This window comes from Mobula hypostoma, chromosome 4 (genome assembly GCF_963921235.1).
Source record: "Mobula hypostoma chromosome 4, sMobHyp1.1, whole genome shotgun sequence".
Taxonomy (NCBI): domain Eukaryota; kingdom Metazoa; phylum Chordata; class Chondrichthyes; order Myliobatiformes; family Myliobatidae; genus Mobula; species Mobula hypostoma.
The window spans coordinates 145852240-145865522 of NC_086100.1; positions in this window are offsets into that span (position 1 = coordinate 145852240).

Consider the following 13283-nt stretch of genomic DNA (forward strand, 5'->3'; position numbering starts at 1 on the left):
TAGAAATGTTTAATAATGGTGACATCCTTAATGCACTTTCAGTGTAATTAATCACAGATCCTGCATATTCATCGATGCTAATGTGATTGTGGTAGGTAACTACCTCCTTGAGCATGTTCAGATAGGTTTTTCTTTTTTTTTCAAAACAGTTCTGCAATGCTGACTTTGCTCATTCTGGCCAGGTCTTTATTTCCCTTAGAACTGGTTTGACTAAACCTCTCTTCAAGCATATGATTGATATCTCCTCCATTCCTGCATATTTATGTATCTATCAAAAAAGCCTCTTAAATGCCACTATTGTATCTGTTTACACTACTATCCCTAGCAGCCTGTTAGGGCACCTATCACTCTCTCTGAAAAGAACACTTGCCGCTCACATCTCCGTTAAAATTTTCCCCTTCACTGTAATTGCGTGTCCCCCAGTATTTGATATTTCTATCTTGGGGAAAATATTCTGACTGTCCATACCTGTCATAATTTTACAAACTTCTATCAGTCTTCCCTCAGCCTTTGACAACCGAGCAATGCATATTTATCAAGAGCACTCAGTGGCAGGAGTGCATTGTCTTCCATGCTGCCTTCCTACTTCTTCATTTGAGGAACTCCAGTCAAATTTGTGGCTTGTGCTTGGATTATATTCAATGTGTGTAGTTATTTAAAATGTATTTTCATCTTTCCCAAGGTTTCCTTTCCCCGTTACTTTACATACAAATACATACCTCCTCAAATTTTTTGTAATGGCAGGAGTACCAAAGATCACCATTTCAATCTAGCACTACTAACCCTCTAAGCTGGGATCAGAGTCCCTGACTGCATATTGGCTGACTATTAATAGAGATATAACATAGAACACAGAACAGTTCAACGTAATGCTGTGCCAAAATAATTAAACTCATGACACCTAATTCCTTCTGCTGCATGTGGTCAATATCTCTGCGTATTCACGTGTCTATCTGTACGTGCAATATAGTGAGGAATAATCAGAATGCTCATACTTCTTTTCATTTTGGAAAATATATTCCCAGTTTGAATAGACAATACCTTACTAAATTATTTTAAACTGATTTGCAGCAGGAGTGTTGTCAAAATGTAGGGCAGTGGAAGTGAATATTCCCTACTGGACAAATGTTAGGATGAAAATGAGACAGTTCAATTGATTTAATTCTCTTTAATGGTAGCATCAGAACCAATCTCTTCCTTCAAAGACTAGAACCGCATTCTATAACGGAGTGATTCACTTTATGGGTCTAAATTATCATTTGCCATTCCATATTATGACAAAGATTTCAAATTTCTTTAGTCAAATTATGCCAGGAATCGATCATGGACTAAGATAAAATGTATCTCACCCCTTTAGGGCTCCCCTGTTTCCTTTAATAACTCTTTCTCCTTCCTCAAGTGCAATGTTGTTTTTGCTGCTTGCCAGGCCTGAGCAGTGGGTTGAGTCTCCAGGCACTCTGCTGTAGGTTCCCAATGAGATCTATCCAAAAATCAATTGTTTAGAGTTATAATAGGGTTAAAGAGCCTTTGCCTAACCAGCTAGAGGATCATTGAATCCAACAGTCTACAAGGGTGCTAGCAAGTAAGATCGTAATTAAGAAGAGAACAGCAGAAATAGAAGCAGGAGTAAAGCATTCAGCCCTTCATATCTGTCCTGCTATTCAATAAGTTTACAATTGACCTTTCAACTTATTTCCATTAATATCTAAAAGGATTATGATTTCTATACAATCCAATATTAGAGAAAAATCAGGATTCTCACATGCTTTCATGAATTCAGCAAATTAAATTAATACTATCCTGATTAGCATAATGGTACATAGAAAGACAAAGCAGAGGTGTGATTACAAAACCCTGTTCAGGCAGCAATTCAATGCAGTAAACAAGCCTTGGTGCTGGCCAAATCTGTGCCTGCCAATGAATCAACACTATAGTCACAGCAGTGAGTTTATTGGAATGATACATAGTGCTTGCAAAGAACATCACCTCTATCTCCACTGTGCACAATATTACAGAGAGCCAGCAGCCATTCTCCGAGTACCTGCCCTGCTTTTGTGTTTTCCTTTTGCTTTGGGAGTTATTTGCAGTGAATTAACGCTAGCTGGATGTGATATAGTCTATTGCTTCAAATAAAGAAGGACAATACCAGGTAGAATGCACCTATAGACTGCCTTATTGCAAGTGAGGGGTTTATTAAAGGAGTTCATGGAGTTGCTTAAACTGAAAGAACCTTTTATTTACTGTCATCCATGCAAAAAAAAATCATTCACTTTCACTCTTTCTCTTGGGTTTTAATCAAATCTTTCCTGATAGCCTGTCCATATAAAGTTATTTTCTTTAGACTAATTTTTATCCATCATGGTTTCCTGTAACTTCATTACAGTAGCAAAAGATTTCCATATTCCTCTCTGCAAATATGTCTCTTAAACTTTTCTAAAATTTGGGCCTAAATATTTCTTTGTCATTTGCTTTCCTGCTTGAGTTAATTCAACTTAAGCTCCACCTAATTCAGTCATAACAAAAACAATTAAATGTTTTCTATATTGCAGCTATAGACAATTTACCTTTTTGATTCAAAGGTTCCTGAAAAAAAGAACATCAGTAGCAAAATTTGCAAGTACAGAATGTTCTGTTCTAATTATAATGTTTAATAAATGAAAACTGCAGATGCAGGAAACCTAAAGTAAAAACAGAAAATGCTGGAAACAATTAGAAGGTCAGACAACATATCTGGAAAAGGAAGCAGAGTTATGTTTTAGCTTTGAGATTTCTTGTCTGACCTGTGATAGGGAAAATAAAACATTAGTTTTTTGTAGCAGAGGAGGTGGGGCAGGATGTGTGGAACTTTATTTTTTACTTTACATTTGCTCATTTTGGTCTCATTTGTTTTGTTTTTCATTCACCATCTCCCTTCTCCACTGCTGAAAACTAGCTTGTTTTCTCTTTTCCCTTGTTGTGACAAAGGGTCTTGGACCTGAAATATTAATTGTTTCTCTTTCCAGAGATGCTGATTGATTTACTATTTCCAGCATTTTTAATTACAATGTTAAACTCTACATGTTTTTAGAGTTTAGTGAACATACTGTAGAGTTTGCAAACAGTTATAAACCTACAAAGCTGTGTTCATCAGTCACTACATGATGTGGCAATGGCTATTTTGGTTGTAAGCCCATTACTTGCAAATTCATTGTCCCTGCATCCCAAAACTGTCAGCACCACTGAACTGACCTTATCTAATGAAAGGGTTTTCTCTCAGTGAACTCTGGGGAGTATAGCTAAGTTCAGAGACAGGGCTGATTCCAGGAGTCACAGAAAGGAGAAGCTGGCCATTAACATGGAGAACAATAGATGGGAAGTGGGTCTCTGGCGTAGGTCTGATGTCACGAATGGTAAGCTGGGAATCTGCAGTTAGTGGTCGTTGGGGAATCATCAAAGAGGAGGATACAGGAGGATACAACAACAACTTCACACTCAGCTTCAGCAAGACCAAGGAATTCATTGTGGATTTCAAGACGGGAAGTGAGGACACACATGAAAATCCTTATTGAGTGGTCAGCAGTGGAAAGGGCTCAAGAACAAGTTCATAGACATCAATATCCCAGAGGACCTTGGGCCCCACATATTGAAGCAATCATGAAGAAGGCACACCAGTGATTACACTTCATTAAGAGTTGAGGTGATTTGGTGTGTCACTAAAGACTCTAGCAAATTAATACAGATGTATGGCAGAGAGCATTTTGCTGGTTGCAGCACTGCCTGCTACAGAGGCTCCATTGCGCAGGATCAAAAGAGGCTGCAGAAGATTGTAGACTCAGCTAGCTTCATTACAGGCACAAGCTTCCTTACCAACAAAATCAGTTTCAAGAAGTTGTGTTTCAAGAAGACAGCATCCATCATTAAGGACCCTCACCATCCCATCTGGGAAAAGGTTCAGGAACCTGAAGAACCCCACTCATCTTCTTAGGAACAGCTCCTTCCCTTCTGCCATCTGAATTCTGAATGGTCCATGTGCTCTTGAACACTAGGTTGTTATTCTTTTCTTCCACTATTTATATATTTATTGCAACTTGTGGTAATTTTATGTCTTGCACTGTACTGATGCCACAAAATAACAAATCTCACATTTTTTTTTGTTAGTGATAATAAAACTGCTTTTGATTCTGCATTTGATTCTTCACAGTATCTCTATCTGTCATGCCTTATCATTACTTTCCTCTTCCTTTGACCAGGTTATGGACATGAAATGAAAAAAATGACGTAACAATATGATATGGAGAGATCAATGTGGGATGGGGTGAGATTATGAGGTGCATAACTGCACATCTGTGGCTTCAACATTAGATGATAGCGTGAGCTGAGAGAAAGATAAGATATGAGAAGGAAGGTTAGGAATGAGGTACCAACTTCAATGTTTCAACCCTAATGCTTGGAACAGCTTCATTAATGGGAGGCCAGTGATGATCAATACTATGTGATAAATAGTCTCTTTTGGGTGGTGGAGTAGAGATATGTCTCTACCAAAGGAGGTGTAAGGAACTCTTTTGCTCTGCTTGCCTGCAGGCCACTCTTGGACACGGTGTATCACCTAATTATTCCCCTCGATCAGGGTCATGTGAATCCATGGGAGCAGGTGGTGGATGGTCGTATGTGCAGCTGGTGCATATCACAAGTCCTGGTTATGCAACTACTGACGTCAGGCAGAAAATTTCTGAAAAGTATTGGCTGGGTTCACCCATCTTGTAAAGGCAGTTCCCGGAAGAGGGCAATGGCAAACTACTTCTGCAGATAATTTGCCAAGAACAATCATGGTCAAAGACCATTATCGGCATGTCAAACGACACGGCACATAATAATTATGATAATGATAATGATGATGATGCTGATGAGTCCCTGTTGTCTCACAATGATATGCAAAGTAGTTCTGCAAGTTAAAGGGCAAAGTGCTTGGCTAATGGCCTGGTCAAAGTGAAATAGATGAAGTTCATGTAAGCTGTGAATATGTCTCAGTGAGTTCAATTGCAGTGACATTCCCCATCTGGAGTAAAGTAGTCCACTTTGTTGGCTCCCCATCTGTCATCTTAAACATTCATTTTCTCAGCCAATAGCAAACTTTGGCCACCCAGCATACAGTCTACAAAATTCACTGCTTCTTCAAAAAGTCCTCCCCATTCTTTGACCTATAACATCAAGAGGAATAAGGGCCTCTGGTACAGGGGAATACCACAACTAACAGCTTCTCCTCTAAATCAGTCTGAGTCACCATTCCTTCATTAATTTTTGTTTTGAATCCAGGTACAATTTGTTCTAAGATGCTGGGACATTCATCAAAAGGACTGAGGCAGATCAATATTGTGGTTGAACTCAGCCTTCTCTAAAACAGGTAAAGATGTAAATTAAATACTTTTGTTTGTGTAACTTCCTTTCTGTTAATGAGTAGCAGAAATTCTGAGTTTGAGTCTTACTACAGTACGCAGGGGTACATTGGAGCATGTGAATACTACGTACATGTCCTGATCGAGAGCAATTGCTATTAGATGAATGGTGGACTTGTAGTGAATTAAGCATTGTCCTTAGGCAATGGTATATTTGGTGGGATACATCACTTAAAGATATATTCACAATTCTTGGCCACTGATGTGGAATTGCATTCTGGTCTTTACAGTTTGATTTCTACCACCAATATAGCTAATACTCTTGATTATCTTCCCAGAAGTGTGTGGCGGACCTTCTGAGAAAACTGCCCATCTTCTCTACCGAATATTTGTGTCGGTCTTTATGGTTCAGCTTCAGCTGTGGAAAAACTGACAGCCTCTGCTCCAATTAAATAACCAATTTCCCTTTGAACATTGCAGTCTGCCTTTATTTGATGCTGAATATTTATTACCAAAGTTTATTTCAAGATTTCAGCCAATGATCAATGAATTTAATGTTGGCTGGACACTGAAGACATTAAACTTAACATGCAGCACTAAGCTAGTTTGCTGACTACTTGAGAAGCAATGAATGAGTGTCAAACAAGCATCGCTATCCCCACACCAATTTTCACATCTATCGAATATATCCACAATTGTAGTTTTAACCTCTAATTCTCTAAACTCAGAGCCTTCTAAATATATGCTTCACAGATTTTATAGATGCACTTCTCAAGGGGATAAAATTACCTATCTTGTGAATCTGTCATCCATCATCAGAATTAAATTGCTTCTGTGTTTTATGTTTCCGAGAAAATATGCCACAATGTTAAAAGGCACAATTTTTTCATGGGCAATCTAGTGCACTTAAATTCCACAGGACAACTCATTTGACATCCATAGGTTTGAGCCATTAACACAGTGTTATTTCCGGATTTTAATAATTGGGTCCTGTTTCTACATCTTTCCACTGGAAGTTTTCTGAATTCTTAACCTTGCAAGTCTAAAGTTTTATGTTATAAAATTGATTTTTTTTAAATAGTTGATTTAGACAGTAGGCCATTGGGGACCTCCTTTTGAGAAAGTGTTCTTGTGTCTTTCTACCGTGATCTTTTGCTTCTTGTGAACTAACTCATTTTTGGGCTCAAATCTTGAAAATTTGTGTCTCCCTTCTAAGATATGCACTTATAGTGTCATCTTCAGTCCTGTATATTCTATGTGAATTCCGATTCTGATTCTGATAATGTGACTTAGCTTTCTCACTAAACCTTCATAAGCAATAACTTAGAAAAAAACAAGTTCACCAGTAAGGTTGTTCATGTGTAGTATAGTTTGTTGATGACGTACACTGATATTGAAAAGTCTGGCCTATTTGCTGATTCCAATAATTCTTTAACATTAGTGTAAATGTACAGTAAATTTCACATCTTTTAATCAAGTTCTGAGTATTTCATTGGCTAGATAAAGTTGCCTTTTTATTTTTTTTTTAATCGCTTTTACCCCACATTTGCAGCATAAGGATTCAATCTGTACTTCCATGTTGGACTTTTTATTTAACATCAGCTTTGTTGATTTTCAGTTAATCTGAGACCATATCTTCTTTTGTTTTCACATTAAACCTATTACCTTTCTGCCCTGTGTATCATTTTTGATATTAATTAAGCAGAATTTGTGAAACATTTCATCAAATCACAATTACTGCATTTGTAATTCTGTCTTGCTAACAGAGGATTTCTGTGAAAAGAAATATCCAAATTTCAAGAAAGCTTATCTTGTATTTTAAACTGTGAGCGGTCCACATACAATTAGTAATCATTACTTCACCTTCAAACTGTGGCTTTGCCTAATATTAGAAAGATGGGTTTAGATAATGAGAGCAATGTTAATATGGCTGTTGAGTCCTGATAGTGCCTTTGGCACCAAGTCTGTATGTTTAGAGAATGTCCCATGCTTTCTGCTAGGTTATCTTCACACTTGCCTTTTAAAAGTGCTGAGACGGGATAGGACACAAATGCAAAGCAGGAAACCAACTGTCCTCACTTCAATAAAGAGCTTGCGAGCTGACCACTTCATGTATTTATACACCACTTTTTTGAAAAAAGTAGTTAATTCCAGTTTACATCTGCTGTAGCTTTTTTCCCATGTTGAAATGGACGGCAGGGACTAGAAGGGCCGAGATGACCTATTTCCATGCTGTAATTGTTATATGGTTATACGATTATATGGAAATGCTCACAACAATGCTATGTACACAGACAGACCAGCAATATTACATGTGAAATAGTGAGTCACTATCACAAATATGGCTCTACTCGATAAGATTATGCTGCAGAAATTCCCCTTTGTTATGTTCTGCTGACCTTATTTCTCAGAAAATACTTTTACTTCAATCAGAAGTAGTGCAACACGGGGTTAAACCACTCCTCGCAAAATAAAGCTTATATTTCCCAAATGATTTAGCCATTTTGAATGTGGCAATCCTCCATTCTGCCAGGAGAAGTAAAATTAACAAACTCGAGCAATGATTGTTCAGTTGATTTCTATTAAGGCTGGCTTTGGTGCTGCATAATCTTTGTTCCATGATCTTAGTCTAGACAAGGAACACATTTTCCAGGAAGTACTATGTGCAGATTTTTGGTGAAAGTGAATATGTAAAGATCGAAAGGTTTAGCAATGAATTTCCTGATGGTCAGTAGTTGCTTAATTACATTGTGAAGATTACTGTTAAGAATGACCATTTGAATTCTTACTGCTTGGCTATAACACCATCAATTAGATTAGGAATAGATGCAAGCAGATTATTTATTTGTGCATACACTGATTTAAGCCAGAGCGATAGCTGTGGAAAAATGTGGCACAGAGATGTTACCAAAAGAAATAATATCTATATCTTATTATAAGGGAATAAAAATACTGGTAAAATACAATTAACACTGTGAGAATATACTGTGTCTCAAACATTTCCTCTTTGTAAGAATGGTCAGAACTTAAATTCTGGAGTATAACATATAGTATACTTTAGGAAAATGTTAGAATGGAGGAGTGTAGAGAAAGGAAAAGGCCATAAACTCTGCTTAGCCTGCTCTGGAATTCAATTAGTGAGTATGATCTTAATTTTATTAATGTGCATTTTTCAACATCTTTACTTATCTTGACCTAACAAAATCTGTTAGAGTTCTGTCTTGAACATACCAATTATCATCATAATTACAGTCTTATCGGACAGAATATTCCAGAATTTTATCACCCTTTGTGTGAAAAGTGCCTCCTGAAATCACTTCTAAACAGATTAGATCTAATTTTAAAGTACGATCTCTCATTTTCTGTCAATGAGAAAATGATAGTTTTTCTGCATCTACTTGTAGGCGTTCAGCAGCTCAGTTAGATTATGTCTCAATCATTAAGCTTAAGGACAATGGACTTCTGATAATTTAGTTCCCAAATCTCCAATATCATCTTTTCCAGGGCTAATATAACCTCCCAGAGATGCATAAGCTGGAAATTAATTGAGTAAACATACTAATAGCTTTGTTGATTGCTTCTGAATGGACATATAAGAAGTTATTCCATGCAATTGCATTTGTAAGCTACAGCTGTCTTCTCTGCTAATGAGATGTTACAATGTGATGGACATTATATATATGAATACCAGGCATCTTCTGACCTGCAGTATTGTTCCTGTCAATTTCTTTTTGTTCTGTCCCAGGTTATAGAGTGTGATTTGCTATGTGGAGTCAGAAAAGACATTTGAATTGAGACAGACTTCTACTCAATGTCAACCATGCAGAAAACTATTGCACTCACTGTTACCTCTCCGTCATCGTTCAATCAAATCTTTTATTTGTCAGCATCTGCCACTAAATTTCTTTCCTGCGCACTGATTTATATCTCTTCCTGTTTCTTACTGAGTTTTCTGTTCAATGTAGCAGTGTTCTTAAACTTGAACTGTGGATCTTTCCCTTCAAAATTGTTACAGCTTGCTGATGAAGCAGATAAAACAATCTTTCAATCTTCATCACTTTTTTAAAATCTACTTTGGTATAATCAGTCTTCATGCTTTTGTATAGTGAAAAACAAACAGAATTTCTACGCCTGATTGCTATTCAGCTGTCCTGCCTAAAAGTGCAAGTATGTGAACACTGGATAAAATGACTCATTCAGGTGTAATGCTGTCATCAGAAGGATTCATCCTCATGATATCTCTAATATTAATGGTCTGCCTGCGTACATTCCTGTTAGAATAAAGTAGCATCTCGGAATCTGTGGTGGTGCGGCAGTGAAAAATTCGAACAAAGATAATCAAGTGTATATTTATGATGGACATGAATGTCAGATGTTTCCTAATCCACCCATGGGCTATTATTTTTCACTTCTGAAGCCATTCGCATTCTCTATTTTTAAAGAAAATCTAATTAAAATCTGAATTTTATTTGCCGTTAATTGAATCGTAACATTTGATTTGATCGCAACCAGTGATCAAACTGATGTTTAAGTTACCAAAAAAACCCTGTTTAAATAAATCAATATTTATTTAAGTTCCTCCCACCTATCTGATATCAAAAGTGTAAATGGGAAAGATCTGAATGGAAAAGCCATTGGAGAAAGAATGGAAATGTTAAAGAGTTATGAAGTGGACAAATGAACTGATACTATTAAAGACTTTGGAATATTTGGTCTCTAGGATTCTTGAAAATGCTGAACTGCCATTTCATGGTGGTAATAAGTGCATAGATTCTCAAATTTAAGATGCTGCATTGTTTTATTTATGAAATAATCATCTTCATATAAAAAATCTAGCACTCAGCTTCATACTTTTGCATAGCCTTCCCTTGCCCCTTGCCATAATAGAGCAATCTTCTGCCTCCCATGGAGAGGATGTTTTTTGATACCAGGCAAAGTTTAATATTGGAGAATACATTTCTTCCTTTTTTTTATTTTCAAAGAAATCAAGTATAAGTAACATGGAGAAAGGTAATAAAAACAATACTTCATATCTTTGAAAAACCCAATATGTGTTCATTTGTGGTAATATACTCAGTAAATTTTCAGGCTCATGAAGGAGCATTATAATTATTCAATTTTAAACAGAGTTGCGAAGTACAAACCCAATATCCTTCATGGAAACGTCTTTTGTTTGGCTGTTTAATTGATGAGTTATTTCAGAAAAGGCATTCCAACGTTATTATCTGGAGAAGAAACTCATCCAGGATGATACTAGATTCCAGCACAGGCACAAAACAGATGCCAAATGATTGACTCATAATCAGGATCAGAATCAGATTTATTATCACCGGCATATGTCATGAAATTTGCTGTTTGCCGCAGCAGTACAAAGCAAAATATAAAATATACTATAAATTATAATTAGAAATATATGTACAGTATATATACATTATGTATGTGTATAGATATATGTGCATGTGTATAAAATAAATAAACAAGTAGTGCAGAAAGTGCAATTTTGTTCATTCTGAAATGATTAATGAGTCATAAATTAATAAGGCATACGACATCACAACACTATGTCATGTGTGCGCACCTCAATTCTGTACAAGGATCTTGGCCTGAAATGTTGACTGTTCATTCATTTCCATGGATGTTACCTGATCTGCTGAGTTTCTCCAGCACTTTGCGCGTGACACAGCACAGATGCAGTTTCTTCAGCTCAACTCATCGAAGTTGTGTATCTAATATTTCAGTAATATTTGAGTAATATTGCAAATATATTGTTTCATTAAGCATTCTTTGGTGTTCACATAACTTATTATGGGTTATGTGTAAAAGTATGTGAATGGCATATGTAATCACGACACTACGTCATGTGTACATGCCTCACTAAAATTAAAAAAAAACAGCTAGCAGGAGTCATCATTCCTGGCTCTGCATTTTTCTTTTGTTTAGTTTCCTACCTGAGCTTGTCACATTTGCCTGCATTTGGCTCATATATCTCCATATGCTTCTTATTCATGTACCTATCCTAATAAATGTCTTATGTGTCCACACCTCTACTACCTCCTCTAGCAGTTTATACACATACATACTAACTTCTGTGTGAAAAATCTACCCCTCGATTCCCATTTAATCTGTCTTCGATGCCACCTGGTTTTAGGCTCCACTACCCTATGACCATATAATTTATCTATGCCACTCATGGTTTTATAAATCTCAATAAGGTCACCCCTCAGCCTCGTTCACTCCTGAGAAAACAGTTCCAGTCTATCTAATCTCTCCATGTAAGTCAAGGCTACTTATCCAGTAACATACTTATGAATCTTTTCTGCACCATGTGCCACCCAATCTCATCCTTCCTATAGCATGGAAACTAGAACTACACACTATACTCCAAATATGAGGCCAATATGAGAACTGCAGACTCTTAAACTGATGGAGCAACAGGTATCAGGCCAGGTGGGTATTTTGTGAGGTGTGTCCTCCTTCTGTCATCTGTACAGTGAATCTGTGTACTCCATACATGGACTCAGTGCTTTCAATACCATCCCAAATACACCTTCTTTAAGTTATCAATGGCCAGAGATATCCAGGAGTCAACAGAGATGTTTAACTTTATCATTTTCATAATAGAGGACAAGGACTACCTCCAGCATAGTCCTCAAAGGACCTCTGCTATCTCTGCAAAATCCTCTACATCAGACATTCCCAACTTTTTTTTTATTTCATGGAAGCCTGCTATTAACCAATGGGTCGATGGACTCCAGGTTAGGAAGCCCTTTTATAAAGCCTCCATATTAGTAAGTGAACCAATGTCCACAGACTTTCCCAGGTCGGTACTCCCAACGCTAATTCCTTAATCACACCCATTTGACTCGAGTGAGCAGGCCATATGGTTTGCATGCTCAATATCAGATGGTCAAAACAGTTACCCTTTTCAGGCTCTGTCAGCTCAAGAATTTAGCAGGTCTCCAGTTCAATTATACTGTCATGTTTCTTTGAAAACTGCACCTTTCCCATTGATTCTTGGGAGTTCTGCTCCATGATCAAAGTGAAGAAAGACTATTCCAGATAGCAATGAAAGTTTTGTCAGGAATACATAGAAGCCCAGAAAAAATAATGGATGGGGTGAACCACCTCTGTCTAAAACAAGAGGTTGTAAGCTTAGAGTGAATGAATAGAAGGTTTAGGAAGGAACTGAGGAAGAAATTTTTGAAACCTAGAATGCATCTGTTGAGGGGATGGTAAAGGCAAAGTCTCTCAGAACTTTTAAGGAGCATCTAGATGAACAGTTAAATTGCCAAGGGATAGAAAACTATGGTTTTAGCGCTGATAAATAGGATTGGTATAGTTACTTGATGGTTGGCATCGATATAGTGATCCAAATAGCCTCTCTATGCGCTGTCTAACTCAGTGATTCTATGATCTCCTCAACTATCCATCCTTTTATCAAGATCCCCTTACCCCATGTGTGGCAGGATTTGCAGTCCTACATTGACCACACCTACCACCTCAGAATTTATAAAAGTGGAATAAAAGAAATACATCTATATATCCAAGGAACACACATCAAAGTTGCTGGTGAACACAGCAGGCCAGGGAGCATCTCTAGGAAGAGGTACAGTCGACGTTTCGGGCCGAGACCCTTCGTCAGAGCTTCGTTAGTCCTGACGAAGGATCTCGGTCCGAAACGTCGACTGTACCTCTTCCTAGAGATGCTGCCTGGCCTGCTGCATTCACCAGCAACTTTGATGTGTGTTGCTTGAATTTTCAGCATCTGCAGAATTCCTCGTGTTTGCGTATATATCCAAGGAACTCCTGAGGAAAAACATGCATAGTTGGAGGGGTAAACAGCAACTAATCTAAAAAGGCTCATTTTCTCATACTTTAAGATATTTTTTCATGTAAGTGTAATGTTTAGAC